This window comes from Schistocerca serialis, chromosome 9 (genome assembly GCF_023864345.2).
Source record: "Schistocerca serialis cubense isolate TAMUIC-IGC-003099 chromosome 9, iqSchSeri2.2, whole genome shotgun sequence".
Taxonomy (NCBI): Eukaryota; Metazoa; Arthropoda; class Insecta; order Orthoptera; family Acrididae; genus Schistocerca; species Schistocerca serialis.
In genome coordinates, this window is record NC_064646.1 from 289185154 (window position 1) to 289198215 (window position 13062).

The 13062-nt window shown below is 43.5% G+C and overlaps 1 protein-coding gene across 1 annotated transcript in view; it reads right to left on the reverse strand.

The window, feature by feature from the left end:
* LOC126419040 (rabphilin-3A) overlaps nucleotides 1-12518 on the reverse strand; it is a 1076902-nt gene extending 1064384 nt beyond the window's left edge. Inside the window, exons 1-2 of the mRNA XM_050086103.1 lie at nucleotides 12494-12518; nucleotides 12318-12361 (exon numbers count right to left, since the gene is read on the reverse strand). The gene's annotated coding sequence lies outside the window, so the exon portion shown is untranslated. The remainder of the gene's footprint in view (nucleotides 1-12317; nucleotides 12362-12493) is intronic.
* Between the last annotated feature and the right edge of the window lie 544 nt (nucleotides 12519-13062).

Genomic DNA, 13062 nt, shown 5'->3' on the forward strand with positions numbered 1-13062 from the left:
CTACGTGTAACAGCGGTAACCTGTACCAGCAGATGTGGTAGCTTTACAACCTATCTAGACTGAAGTCTAACGATTCAAGTTGGTCAGGATCTCACGACCCTCATGGAATCCTTCGGTTCAGGTCGACTGTACCCAACACAGTGCAGGATCTGAACTAATCCGCGCGACTAGCATTCGAAAGCACAGGTACATCGCTCGTGAAGTTGTGCAGCATTATACTGTCATGTCACATACCTTGAGTCAGTGAATTGTGTCGTTTACACAACTTCCGACACGGACAGCACAACGACTCTTGGATACCACGCGCCGGCCGCTATGGCCGAGCGCTTCTAGTCCCTTTAGTCCGGAACCGCGCTGCTGCTACGGTCGCAGGTTCGAACCTTGCCTCGGGCTTGGATGAGTGTGATGTCCTTAGGTTAGTTAGGTTTAAGTAGTTATAAGTTGTAGGGGACTGATGGCCTCAGATGTTAAGTCAGAAAGTGCTGGAGCCATTTAAATTTTGGATACCACGGACTGCTATCATGGCTACAATTGTATCGAAGATACGCACGCTGGCAGTCAAACGAACAGCGACAGAACTAGACACAGTACTGGTGTCATGTAGTCCAGGTTTTCCGAACACTAACTCAACGTACATATCTGTGTGTGCAGGCTGCGAGGAGAACGGACGTTGTGAGATTGTATTCGTTAGGATATACTGGCCCAGCAGCTGGCGTGATAGCATGAGGCGGCCTCGCGATCACGACGTGATCATCCTTGGTTCGTATAGCTCGTAAGTTTGGCATCGAGCGTAGCATTTATGACGTATAAAGGCTGAGGACTGCCCTATCTTCAAGACCTCGGAAACATTATTTTTCAACAATACAATGGAAGAACGCTTGGCGATAGTGCTCCCATGACCTGCACTGAGGTGGCAAAAGTCATGGGATAGCGATAGTTACAAATACAGATGACGGTACTATCGCGTACACACGCAGTGCATTGGCGGAGCTATCATGTGATTCATATGAAAACGTTTCCGATGTGGTTACGGCCGAACGGCGAGAATTAACACATTAGTAGCTGGGGCTAGACGCGTGAGACATTAGATTTCGGAGATCTTTAGGGAATTATATATTTCGAGATCCACAACGTCAAGAGTGTGCCGAGAATACCAAATTTCGGTGATACCTCTCACCGCGCAGCGGAGGACGGCATTCACTTAACTACCGAAAGCAGTGGCGTTTGCGTCGAGTTGTCAGTGCTAACAGACAAGCAATAATGCGTGAAGTAACCGCAGTAATCAATGTGGGATGTACGACGGTATACAATCTTTCTCAATTAAGGGCGGCTACAGAGGCAGCGCGGCTTAGTATTTCTACAGGGTACTTCCAGCGACTTCTCGAATCCATGCCACGTCGAAATGCTGCGTTACGCCCCGAAAAAGGAGGTTCGACACGGTGTTAGGAGGTATCCCATGACTTTTACCTGGCCTCTGAAATATCTGATCATGAGTTGCCAACAGAATGGTACTTCTGAGTCACTGTAGTTTATCAACTGGCAACCGCTACAATGCTGTAGTCTACCGGCTATCGTGGGCTCCACAACATTCATCATCGGATGCGATATAGAGCGGCATGGGGTCAACACACCACATTTCAGCATTTCGATCTTGGAGCTGCCGTCTCTGAGTCAGGTAGCTCCTGAATTGGCATCACGGAGCTGAGTTCACCGCGGTCCAGCCATTCCACCCAGGGAAAATCCTTTGCAGTACCAGGAATCGAAGCCAGGTACCCTCTCCCTCTCACCCCCCATGAGAATCTGTATCGTTGACCATCGGCTACACAGGCAGGCATGGAAAGATGTCCCCGTATTTATAACCCAAGCTCACTTCGAATTAGTTACAGTCATTGATCTTGCCACAGACGGCGGTTCTGTGCACTTAACTCCGCATAGTGTACGAACCCCCGCCCTTCAAACACCAACACATACAATCACGTACTCTTCCTACTATGTTCTATACTTCCAAGAAGTAAAATTTCCTTATTTGCTAATCCTTCTCCGGTACTGAAGTTTTAAATGGGCAGCTGTGTATTTCTGTTTTACTAACGCTCCGCACCCTCAATGGCTTTTGCTGCATGTGTCTTACAAAATTAATGGGGTATCTAATCTAATCCAATAGACAATCTGTCTGTGCAACCGAACCACATACGGAGACTGCACCATATGTCAAATGTATTTTACAGTTTACTTTTTTATTTTTCTGTCTGGATGAAAAACCCCTAGGTCGTGCAAACAAGGGACGGAACGAGGATGAACATGAAACTTCTGTTCATCGAAGCACAAGCACGGAAATCACAATTATGTTTCGAGTCATCAGTCATCTGACTGGTTTGATGCGACCAGCCACAAATTCCTATTCTGTGCCAATCTTTCCAAGTCAGAGTAGCAATTGTGCCCTGCGTCCTCAGTTACTTGTTCGATGTATTGCAATCGCTGTCTTCCTCTGCAGTTTTTACCGTCTACAGCTCCCTCTAATACCATGGAAATCATTCGCGGAAGTCTTAACAGATGTCCTACCATCCTGTTCCATCCTCTTGTCAATGTTCTCTGTAAGTTCCTTTCTTCGCCGATTGTGCGGATAACCACCTCACTCCTTGTGTTATCAGACCTCCTAATTTTCCATGTTCTTCTATAGTGTCACATCACAAATTATTCTATTCTCTTCTGTTCCTGTTTTCGTACAGTATTTTTTTCTCTACCATACAATGCTGTGCTCCTAACGTACAGTCTCAGAAATTTATTCATCTTACCCAGGAATGCCCTTTTTCGTTGTGCTGGTTTGCTTTCTATGTCCTCCTTGCTCCGTCCATCATGGGTTATTTTGCTGCCTAAGAAGCAGAATTCCTTAACTTCGTCTCCATCGCGATCCCCAATTATGGTAAGTTTCTGGCTTTTCTCATTTCTTCTACTTCTCATTACTTTCGTCTTTCTTCGATTTTCTCTCAATGCATATTGTGTACTCATTAGACTGTTCATTCCATTCAACAGGTCCTGTAATTCGTCTTCACTTTCTCCCCGGATAGTAATGTCATCAGCGAATCTTATCGTTGATATCCCTTCAGCTTCAATTTTAATTCCGCTCGTGGTCCTTTCTTTTATTTCCACCGTTGTTTCTTTGATGCATAGAGTGAACAATAGGAGCGAAAGACTACATCCTCGTCTTTCACCCTTTTTAAACCGAGCCATTCGTTCTTGGTTTTCCAGTCTTGTTCCCTCTTGGTTCTTGTACATGTTGTATATTACCCAGCTTTCCCTACATTTTATGCTTATTTTTCATAGAATTTCGAACATTTTACCCCATTTTAGTTTGTCGAACACCGTTTTGAGGACTACAAATCCTATGAATGTCTTGGTTTTTCTTCAGTCTCGCTTCCTTTATCAACTGCAATGACAGAACTGCCTCTCTGATGCTTTCGCCTCTCCTGAAGCCAAACTGGTCATCTGAAAGATCCGCAATTATCTTCTCCATTGTTTTGTATACTATTCATGTCACCAGTTTTGATTCATGAGACGCTAAGCTGATTGTGCAATAATTTTCTCACTTGTCTGCTGTTGTATTCATTGTAATTGAGAAGACGATGTTTTTCCGAAAGTCTGATGATATATCGCCAGTTTCATACATCGCACACACCAATATGAATAGTCGTTTTTGCCACCTCCCACAACGATTTTAGAAAGGCTGATGGAATGTTATCTATCCCTTTTGCCTTGTTTGATATCAACTCAGCGAAAGCTCTTTGATATTCTGATTCTAAAACTGTAGCGCTTTTCTAATACATGTCGACTCCTGTTTCTTCGTCTATCACGTCATACACAAGTCCTCCACCTCATAGAGGCCTTCAATGTACTCTTTCCAGCTATCTGTACTCTCCACTGCATTTAACGGTGGAATTCACATTGCACTGCTAATGTTATAGTCTTTGCGTTTAATTTCACAACTATCGGAAAGAAACCATGCCTTGTCTTTCAAAAAGAAACTATCCCAGCTTTCGTATTAATCTATTTAGGGAAACTGTGAATAACCTAAATCGTATGCGCATACAGTGATTTGAACCTCACTGGTCCCAAGTGCTTACACACACACACGCACACACACACACGCACGCGTGTATCTTTTTACGTTCTCCACACATTTTAAATATTTGTCCACGTTTGCCATTTACAGCATTTGTTCATAAACATACAAATAGGGCGACAATGAATACCTAGGTGAGGTGCAGTTTCTTCAAACCATTGAAGAAAAACACGTGTTCGTAAGGTGCTCCTGGAAAGTGCGATGCATCCAGAAAAAATCTTTCCTTTGCCAGTACGAACATCCTCCGATACAGAAAGTTTCTGTTGTTGTTGGTAAATGCTACTTCTCCCGTCACGCAATACAGCAACGATTGTGGGTGGCATGGATTCGATATGTAACTGATCGGTTTGCAGAAGTATGTGGCTCCAGGTAACGCAGATTTCACAGATTACATGTTGGTGATTTGCGACTGCAGAGCTGTTGCCTGGCTGCCTCTCAGTCGCATTTCGTTGGGTACAGATGAGGACCAGCTGGATGATGCAGTCGTTGTCTGGGAAGACAGCGGGCATGAAGGATAGTCCGCAATAATGTTCGTGTAGTCCAGAGACGACGTGATGCCTTCGATTACTACCACATGATTCATAGAGGCCCCAGGGTCAACGTCCGCCACAGCATTACACTATCCCTACCGGCATGCGCCGTGGTGTAGTGCAAGTTTCAGACAGCCTTTCGCCTCTATAATGGCGTATCCGGATACGATCTGATGTAACAAGAATCGCCCTTCATCCGATCAGGCGACGTCCAAAGCAATGACCCCGTACACACTGCAGTTGTAACTGACGATGTTATTGGATTAAAGTGAAAACAAAATAGAGGTCATCTGCTGCAGAACCCCATGCTCAACAATGTGCGCTGAACAGTGTGCTCCGAAACACTTGTTGACGCACCAGTATTGTACTTTGTCATCAGATCCTCAACAAATCGCCGCCTATCCTGCTTCACAGGGCAGGAAAGCCTCCAACTTCAGCATTTGTTGAGGTAACGACTTCAAACACCTTGTCACTAATCTTAGATTCCCCGTACTTTCGTCACTTTCCATCCTTACGACAGTAGAATGCGAACAGCCATCAGCTATTCCGAGATGCTGGTTCAGAGGTGTCGGGCCATAATAATGGCGGCTATTTAAATCCTTTTTTGCCGGCCGGAGTGGCCGTGCAGTTCTAGGCGCTACAGTCGAACTCGAGACCGCTGCGATCACAGGTTCGAATCCTGCCTTGGGCATGGATGTGCGTGGTGTCCTTAGGTTAGTTAGGTTTAAGTAGCTCTAAGTTCTAGGGGACTGATGACCTCAGAAGTTAAGTCCCATAGTGCTCAGAGCCATTTGAACCAAATCCCCTTTTCTCGGTGGATTCCCTCATTTTCTGCCCGTATTGTCACTAAAACTGTTCCCTATTCTTCTCTGATTATCTTACGAAGTGGGAGGTTATAATTAAAGTGCAGAAGATCTCACAGGCCCAGTGTGGAATGTAATTATCATATGGCAGCTGAACTTGGTAGAAGTTCTAATGTTTTAATGCGGAAACGATTTAAATTGGGAAAAATGTCAGTACCAGTTTTGGCCAGCAGGTGAAAATCTGCACTATGTCTGCAAGAAATATATATTAAATTTTTTTTCTTATGTAATGGATTAATGACACGACGTGGGCAGAAACGGTCAAACAAATGAAAAAGAAATAAAACGGCTTTGAGCACTATGGGACTTAACTTCTGAGGTCATCAGTCCCCTAGAACTTAGAACTAGTTAAACCTAACTAACCTAAGGGCATCACAAACATCCATGCCCGAGGCAGGATTCGAACCTGAGACCGTAGCGTCATACAAGTGAGAAAGTCATAATAGTGATTTTGTTATTAACAGTTGTTGCAGCAATTTGTTCAGTATGGGGGCCAGGTAGCTCGATGGGATGCTGTAGACCGCCAGATTTCCACATGGTGGCCAGAACTGGAACTAATTTTTTCCCAATGGAAATTGGTTCTCCACTGACTTATTAGCGTATGTATCAAGTTCCGCTGCCATACGATAATCAGAACGCACACAGGACCTCCCTGAATAGCTGCAATTTCATTACAACCACTCGGTACTTGCCTTACTGCATGCCCGCAACACCACCACGTTGCATTCAGTCTAACGTTGGAGAGTGGTCATAATGTTTCAGCTGCTAATTTTACGTCTCGTACAATGTCTTTGATGAAATATTTTCATACATTTAAATGTCCCACTCAATATTGACTGCTAGGTAAGTAAAGAAATAAGGTCCTTTTTCCTATTATTTTTAAATGTATCTTAAACAGCCTTCGTTCGTATCCCTAAGCTAGCGTTACGCTGTGGAAAGACTGTTACAAGATAGCCCTTATTTTAAACGTCACTGCCTCTTGTCGACAGATGTACATACTTGGCCAGTAAGTACACGATCTACTCACATTAATGAGACCACGGCCTTTGTTCATCGTCAACGCGAAATAACCACTCACAAAAGGCACGCAGCAGCACTAGCCGTGGAGGGTACACAAAGCGTGTCGGGGGACGTGGAAAACAGTGCAGTCGATGTCGTAATGAAGAAACGGAGCGACTTATCTTATGTCCATGGACATGACCATTGGCTTTTGGGCCAAGAGCGGCATCATTTCCAATACGGAAACAGTTTGTAACTGTTCGCTTTGCGATGCGTGACGAAATGGCACTATCCAAAACCGCTCAAGGCAACTGGAGTACCACGAGTCAGATGACAGGGGTAAAAGACGGCTGTGTGCGAACGAATAGACGTGAGCCAAGGCGCTATCAACAGGGTTCAGCGAACGTTGTTGGGTACGGGCCACCGTAGCACGCGCCTGATTATGAACCTATGCCAACTGCTGTTCCTCAGGTTGAACGTCCACTGAGTGGCGACAGGTGGCCTTTTCAGATGAACCATGTTTTGTGCTCCATTGGGAAGATGGGCGTTGACGTATACAGCGTGTAACGTCTGAAAGTTAACACTCTGCAGCAATAGTCGGAAGGATTCAGGCCAGAGGAGGGAGCGTTATAGTCTGGGGAATGTTTCGTTGCATTCCCTGGATGATTCCGTCTGTGGGGAAGGCACATTATGTCAACATAAGCATGCATCTTTCTTTCGGGGTCAGGTACCCCTCTATGTGCAGTTTGTTTTTTCTCGGTATGATGGCATTTACCAGCTGGATAACGCAACGTGTTAGACAGCTCATAGTGTACGTGCGTGGTTCGAATAGGACCAAGATGAGTTAACCTTACTCCACTGGCTTCCATACTTCCCAGAATCTTTGGGACCATCTCGATCGGACTGTTCGTGTCAGCTGAGAAACAGAGCAGGCGGACACGGTACCTGAGTCTGAGTAGCTCCACATCCCTGTCGGTATCTTCCAGAGCCTCACTGACACTTCTTGCACATCTCGCAGTAGTCCGCTTTGGAAAATACGCTCATTCAGGATTTTGACGGTGGTCACATTAATGTCAGTGGACAGTCCGCTACTGTAGTCGAGTTTCCAGGGTGTCTGACTCACATGCAGAAGTCCTAGTTCGGTTCCCGGTACTGCCCAAATTTTATCACGTCCTGACGAGTGGGGTGTGGTGTACTCAACCTCGTTAGGCCAACTAAGTAGTTCCTATGAACGAGAAGCAGAGAGAGCTTCGTGCAGACCGTATGCCCTTCCATAATACATCTATGTGACATGGCATGTTGGCATGTCGTGGTTCTTTGGGTCCGGTGGCTAGGTTACTTCTGTTTTTTTCTTTTGCAGAAGAGATGAAAACATAATCGATGCATCAAAATATTTAATTCCTTATAGTCTTTAAATGATGGCACACATTTATCTAATAGCAAAAAGTTTAGTATGATTTCGTAACTGCAGACGTGAGAAACTTTTTGCAGTTCTGTACATAGCTATATAAGACGCAAGTGCTGTGGAGCAGTCTGTTTATCCGGTCATTCCAAATGATGCTCTGTAGCAGCAGACGAGGGGTGTGAATTTCATCTTTGATCAAACGCAGTCAATCCATCAGACATGGTAATATCACAACTGCAGAACAGCAGAACGGAATCACCGAGATCACTCAAGCTTCCTGCTATATTACTTGGAAGATCGCGGTACGTCGTCGACTAGAATAAGAACAGCTAAACCACCACCACTGTGAGACGTGAACATGCACCTCAGCCTGTCGGATGATGACGGGTGGTAAAGAAGGTGCCATGTACGCTTCAGGAATTTGTACGCTGTGAGCGCATACTTGGGTCGACAAACTCAGATCATGTACCAAGGAGACGTTGCAGCCATGCAACTCCGAAGTGCAGCAGTTTTGCGTCAGAACGGCTGTCTAACTTTCTATTAGACGAATGATCATCATCATATTTTGCTCTGTATCTCAGGTCGAACATGAAATTATTCTTACATATAAAAACGAGATATTTCCTCTTTCTCTGTCCACAGGCTTCTTAATCCGAGCGTAACTGCTAACGCGTTTCAGCTAAATTTCTGCATAAACGTAATAAATACATGTTGGTCACAGATAAACCTTTTCCAAATTTAAAATTTTTGTTAAGCTGGCTGTTATTTATACGACAACGTTACAAGGAACCTCCATCTTTTTCGCGATTTTTCAAATTCGTAATTTAATTTTTTCTGTGTCTTTAATCGTTTAACATCGAATGGAAACAAAATTTCAAGCAGTATTTTCCACACTTATGAAAATAAATCGATATAATGACTCACCCATTGGAATTTTTGGAGCGATTATCATATTATACATCTCATTTCCAACCGTAAATGTCTTTTCACTCTCTCAGTTAGTTTAATATAAAGGGCGATAAAAGAAATTCCGTTTGAGTGCGTTGCTATAGCATAGATGCAACGTCGCACGATTACGATGCGGGTATATAAACACCGACATGTACGCAAGGGGCTAGTGTGCCTTCGCCACCTACTTCCGTTGAATACGAAAACGCGAATTATAGCGTCGTTATTACCAAATGCTTCCAAACAGGCCCACGGCGCTGTTATACTTTCCTTGGCTGCAGTAGGAGGAACACCGTTTGATATCCATCGGCTAATGAAATATATCTTTGGGGCAGCATGTTTGTCGAAAATCACCGTTGTGGAATGGTGCGCCAAGGGGTGCTCTGCTTCATGATAACGCACTTCCCGTTATCATAAATGTTGTAACGCAGAAGTTTCACCAAATGAAGTGAGACAGTCGAGCACCCACCGTAGACACCTAATAACTCCACATGCGATTATCACGCCTTTGGTTATTAAAAAAATACCTTGAAGGGTCGACGATTGCTCTCACACGAGGATCGGCAGCAGGCAGTTACGGAATTCTTCATGCAGCAGGATACGATGTTTTACCAAACGCGTATTTTCAACCTGGAGTGTCGGTGGGATTATTGCCTCAATGCTCACCGCGATTTTACCCGATTGGCGTACTGTTTTTCTGGACTGTACGGAAACTTTTTGATCGCCCCTATCCATCTAACTCGCTATAATGAATGTCATTTTCATTTTCTCTGTTTGTTTAATATTTTATGCGAAGGAAGAAGGTAAAGAACCATGAGAGGGCATGATAGTTCGTTGTAGCATTTACAGCGCAGTTGAACCTGGTATCTAAGTTTCGTAACATCTTAAACTAGACTAACTGATGTTTTAATGATAAATCTACATGTAACATTCTGACTATACAAGATACAGAAATTATTATTGTGTTTAGCATTCAGGAAAATCGCAGTTGTACCAGTAAATCATTTTTGGTGTCCTCTTTTCTGCCCTATTGCTCATGACATTTTGACTGGCGATAGCTGGACATTAACCGTGAGAAATGTGTTTTATAAAGAAACAAGAATTCGTTATGGATCCTCCATTAACAGTGATATCGGAAACCATGAAATTTTATTCGACACCAGATACTGTACTAGTTTTAATTCATTATGGTGTTGAACACAGTGACCAAGTTATCAGAGGTTAATATGTCATCGATCATTAACTAGTGTTTTTTCTTCCTTACTTCTTTTTTTCATCCTTCCGTAACGTCCAATGGGCAGAGGATCAGAGTTGTGTGGAAAAAAAGTCTCTGGACGAAGGAACATCCAGAATAGTTGCCCCAGTTGATCGACGATCTTTGGCGCAGGTTACTCCCATGTCCTGCTTGAAATCTTGTAAGGTTCTACACAGCACGTACAACTGATTTTCCCATAACCTTTACGGCAAATCCCGCGAACTTGTTTGAGAGAAAACACGTGTTAAACTATTCAACACGAAGTATAGCAGTAGAGCTCTATTACAGGGTCCCATTATGCTAGATCAAACAGAGTAAGTAACACGATAAAAGTCGACGCCGTTTACTTCACGCGAATGAAAGACTAATATTTTACGTTTAACAATGTTATGAAAAGAATAGTTGCTCCTCACCACACAGCGCAGATGCTGAGTCGCGGAAAAGCACAACAAACACACACACACCACCACCACCACCACCACCACCACCACCACCATCAAAATCTCAGGCAGCCGGAGCCGGATAATGAACTTATGTGAAATATTCGCTTCATTATAACTAACACTCAAAGAGAAACCCTTGTGAGTACCCTCAGCGCTCTTGGACTCGCAGCCCATGTTAACAGCATGCTGGAATGCAGGGGACACTTCTGCGAAAGATGTGAGAACACTGAATTGATCTGTTAGAAAGACAGTCTTTGTAAGATTAAGGCATTGCTGCAAGCCACCATTGCTGAAATTTTGATCTCAATTATGTGAGTCCTTAATAGTAAAGAATCATTAATAGAATTTGTTCGAATTTATGTAGGGAAGTGTTGTCTGAAACACACAAGCTGATTAATACGCAAAAGGAATGCGTTGGTGGTTATTTCTATCGGAACTTGGATTACTTATTACGAAGTACTACAGAGTCCTATAGATCGTCTGGATTAATGAAATCTGGTTTTGTAGCACGAACCTCCAGACTCTGCCGGTTTTATTAGGAAGAGGACTATTATTCTTTTCTGAATGGATTCTTGATATCTATTTGAAGACCCATCATAAAATTTTCGTTAATTAGGCTGTAACAGCACGTCGATGGATTCCACTTAATCTATAGAGACAAAGACTGGTTTCTTTATATGAGGATTAAGCTTTCATGGAGAAGTTGCAGCTTCTTCATTGACCAGCCAACTACATTCTCCAGTAAGATATAACCACCGTGCTATTCAAAGTATCCGTTCACTATACTATACTACTCTCAAGAAGAAAATGTTATTATGGTAACTATAAGCACTCAGACTTTTCCAAGATTTTTTTATGCCTCTGAATATGGCCGAATCTTCGTGCAAATTACTTTGAGTAAGATACTGTAAGTATATTGGTGCAGTCAAACAATGTTTGCTGCAAGAAAACAGTTTTCAAAATAAAAAAAAAAAATTGACCCAAGTTTAGCGAAGGAATTGCTTAAGTTGTACATTGGCAACACAATTTTGTATGGAAGTGTAACATGGACCCTGTGAATATTGGAGAAGAAATGGATGTTAAAAGTTAGAAGGAATGGCGAGGAAAACAAGTCAACAGAACAACTTTGCAATAAGAGAGAATGACGAGTTCTAATAAAATATGTGTGAATACTAAACTTTGCACTAGAAAGAGAAATATAGGAGAAAAACGGTAGTTGCGCAGAAAAATTTCAGAATAGAAGTATAGAACTGAGGATTTTGGATGCAGCAGTTACGTTTTGATAAAACTAATGACACAGAGTCGTGTGGTGGAATAATTTGTGTATACCAGAGCATTTAGTCTCTTTCATTCTCATCTCAAAAAACGTACGTGCCATAGTTATATGAAGTGACATACTGAAACAGAGCAACATTATTTTCCTGGTGAAATACGAATACAGACTGTTTCATTTATCCTGTGACATACATGTAAATCTATAATGAGGAAATACTTACCTTTCAAAATTAATTTTTCACAGTCCCAGACTGAGTATCGACATATTTACAAAATTCGGCAAGTCAGTGATGTGACTGTTGCCGACGTTTCATTACATTAAAGTGTAAGCTTGGCTGGAACACTCAGCTAAATACGTATCGTTCGTCACAAATACCGGGAGATAAATTTTACTAACAATATGGAGAATCTCACTTCACTGACATACCGAAATTTGAACTACATTTAGTACGGTAATATAATAATAAATTTTGTATAGTCACCTGAAGATGAGCTGACGCACGAAACGCTAAGGAACGCGTTTCACCTAGTAACAAAATTCCACGTAGGATATATTTGTGTTTGTATTTGGCCCAATAACAGCAGACTGAAATCTAAAATTTCATTGTGCAGTCGCGGATTTTCTCCTCGTAAACACTGTAGCAGTCTAACTATTTACCTTTAATTAATGTTTGCCTTCTCCTTTCGAGACTTAATTCATTTCGTACAGTTCACCGTTTAGCGTACCGAATAAGCATGTGTAATCACACTCTCCCTCTTCTACTGCCGCGGAAACTGGAGTCGGAAAATTTGGCAACTGCCCGCCAGTGCAAGCGCCGCCTAGTGCAGCAGTCGGATGCGGCCCGCCGTACTGGAGCAAAGAAGGTAAGCGCGCAGATGCGCCAGCCGCAGCTGCCTGTTGCTGGCAGCGACCTCGGCACAACTGCGGACGGACACACCGCCTGCCGGCAGCCTGTTGCGCTACCCCGCCGCGCAGCTCGCCGCCCCCCACCCCTCGCCATTCACAACTACGTCACAGCAAACAGCCGGCTCGGCTGCTACACCGAACAGTCGATAATGCCCCCACCCCGCCGTGCCTAAACTCTGTGTGCTCACTCCAGCGCACTGGGACGAGAACAGCCAGAAGTGCTTTCTACTCATTGCACTCTGCCTGCCCGCTGCCATCTCCAGTGTGTTAGCTTCAGAACCGAATCGCTCTAAAAAGTTCCCATTTCCAGCGTGAACACA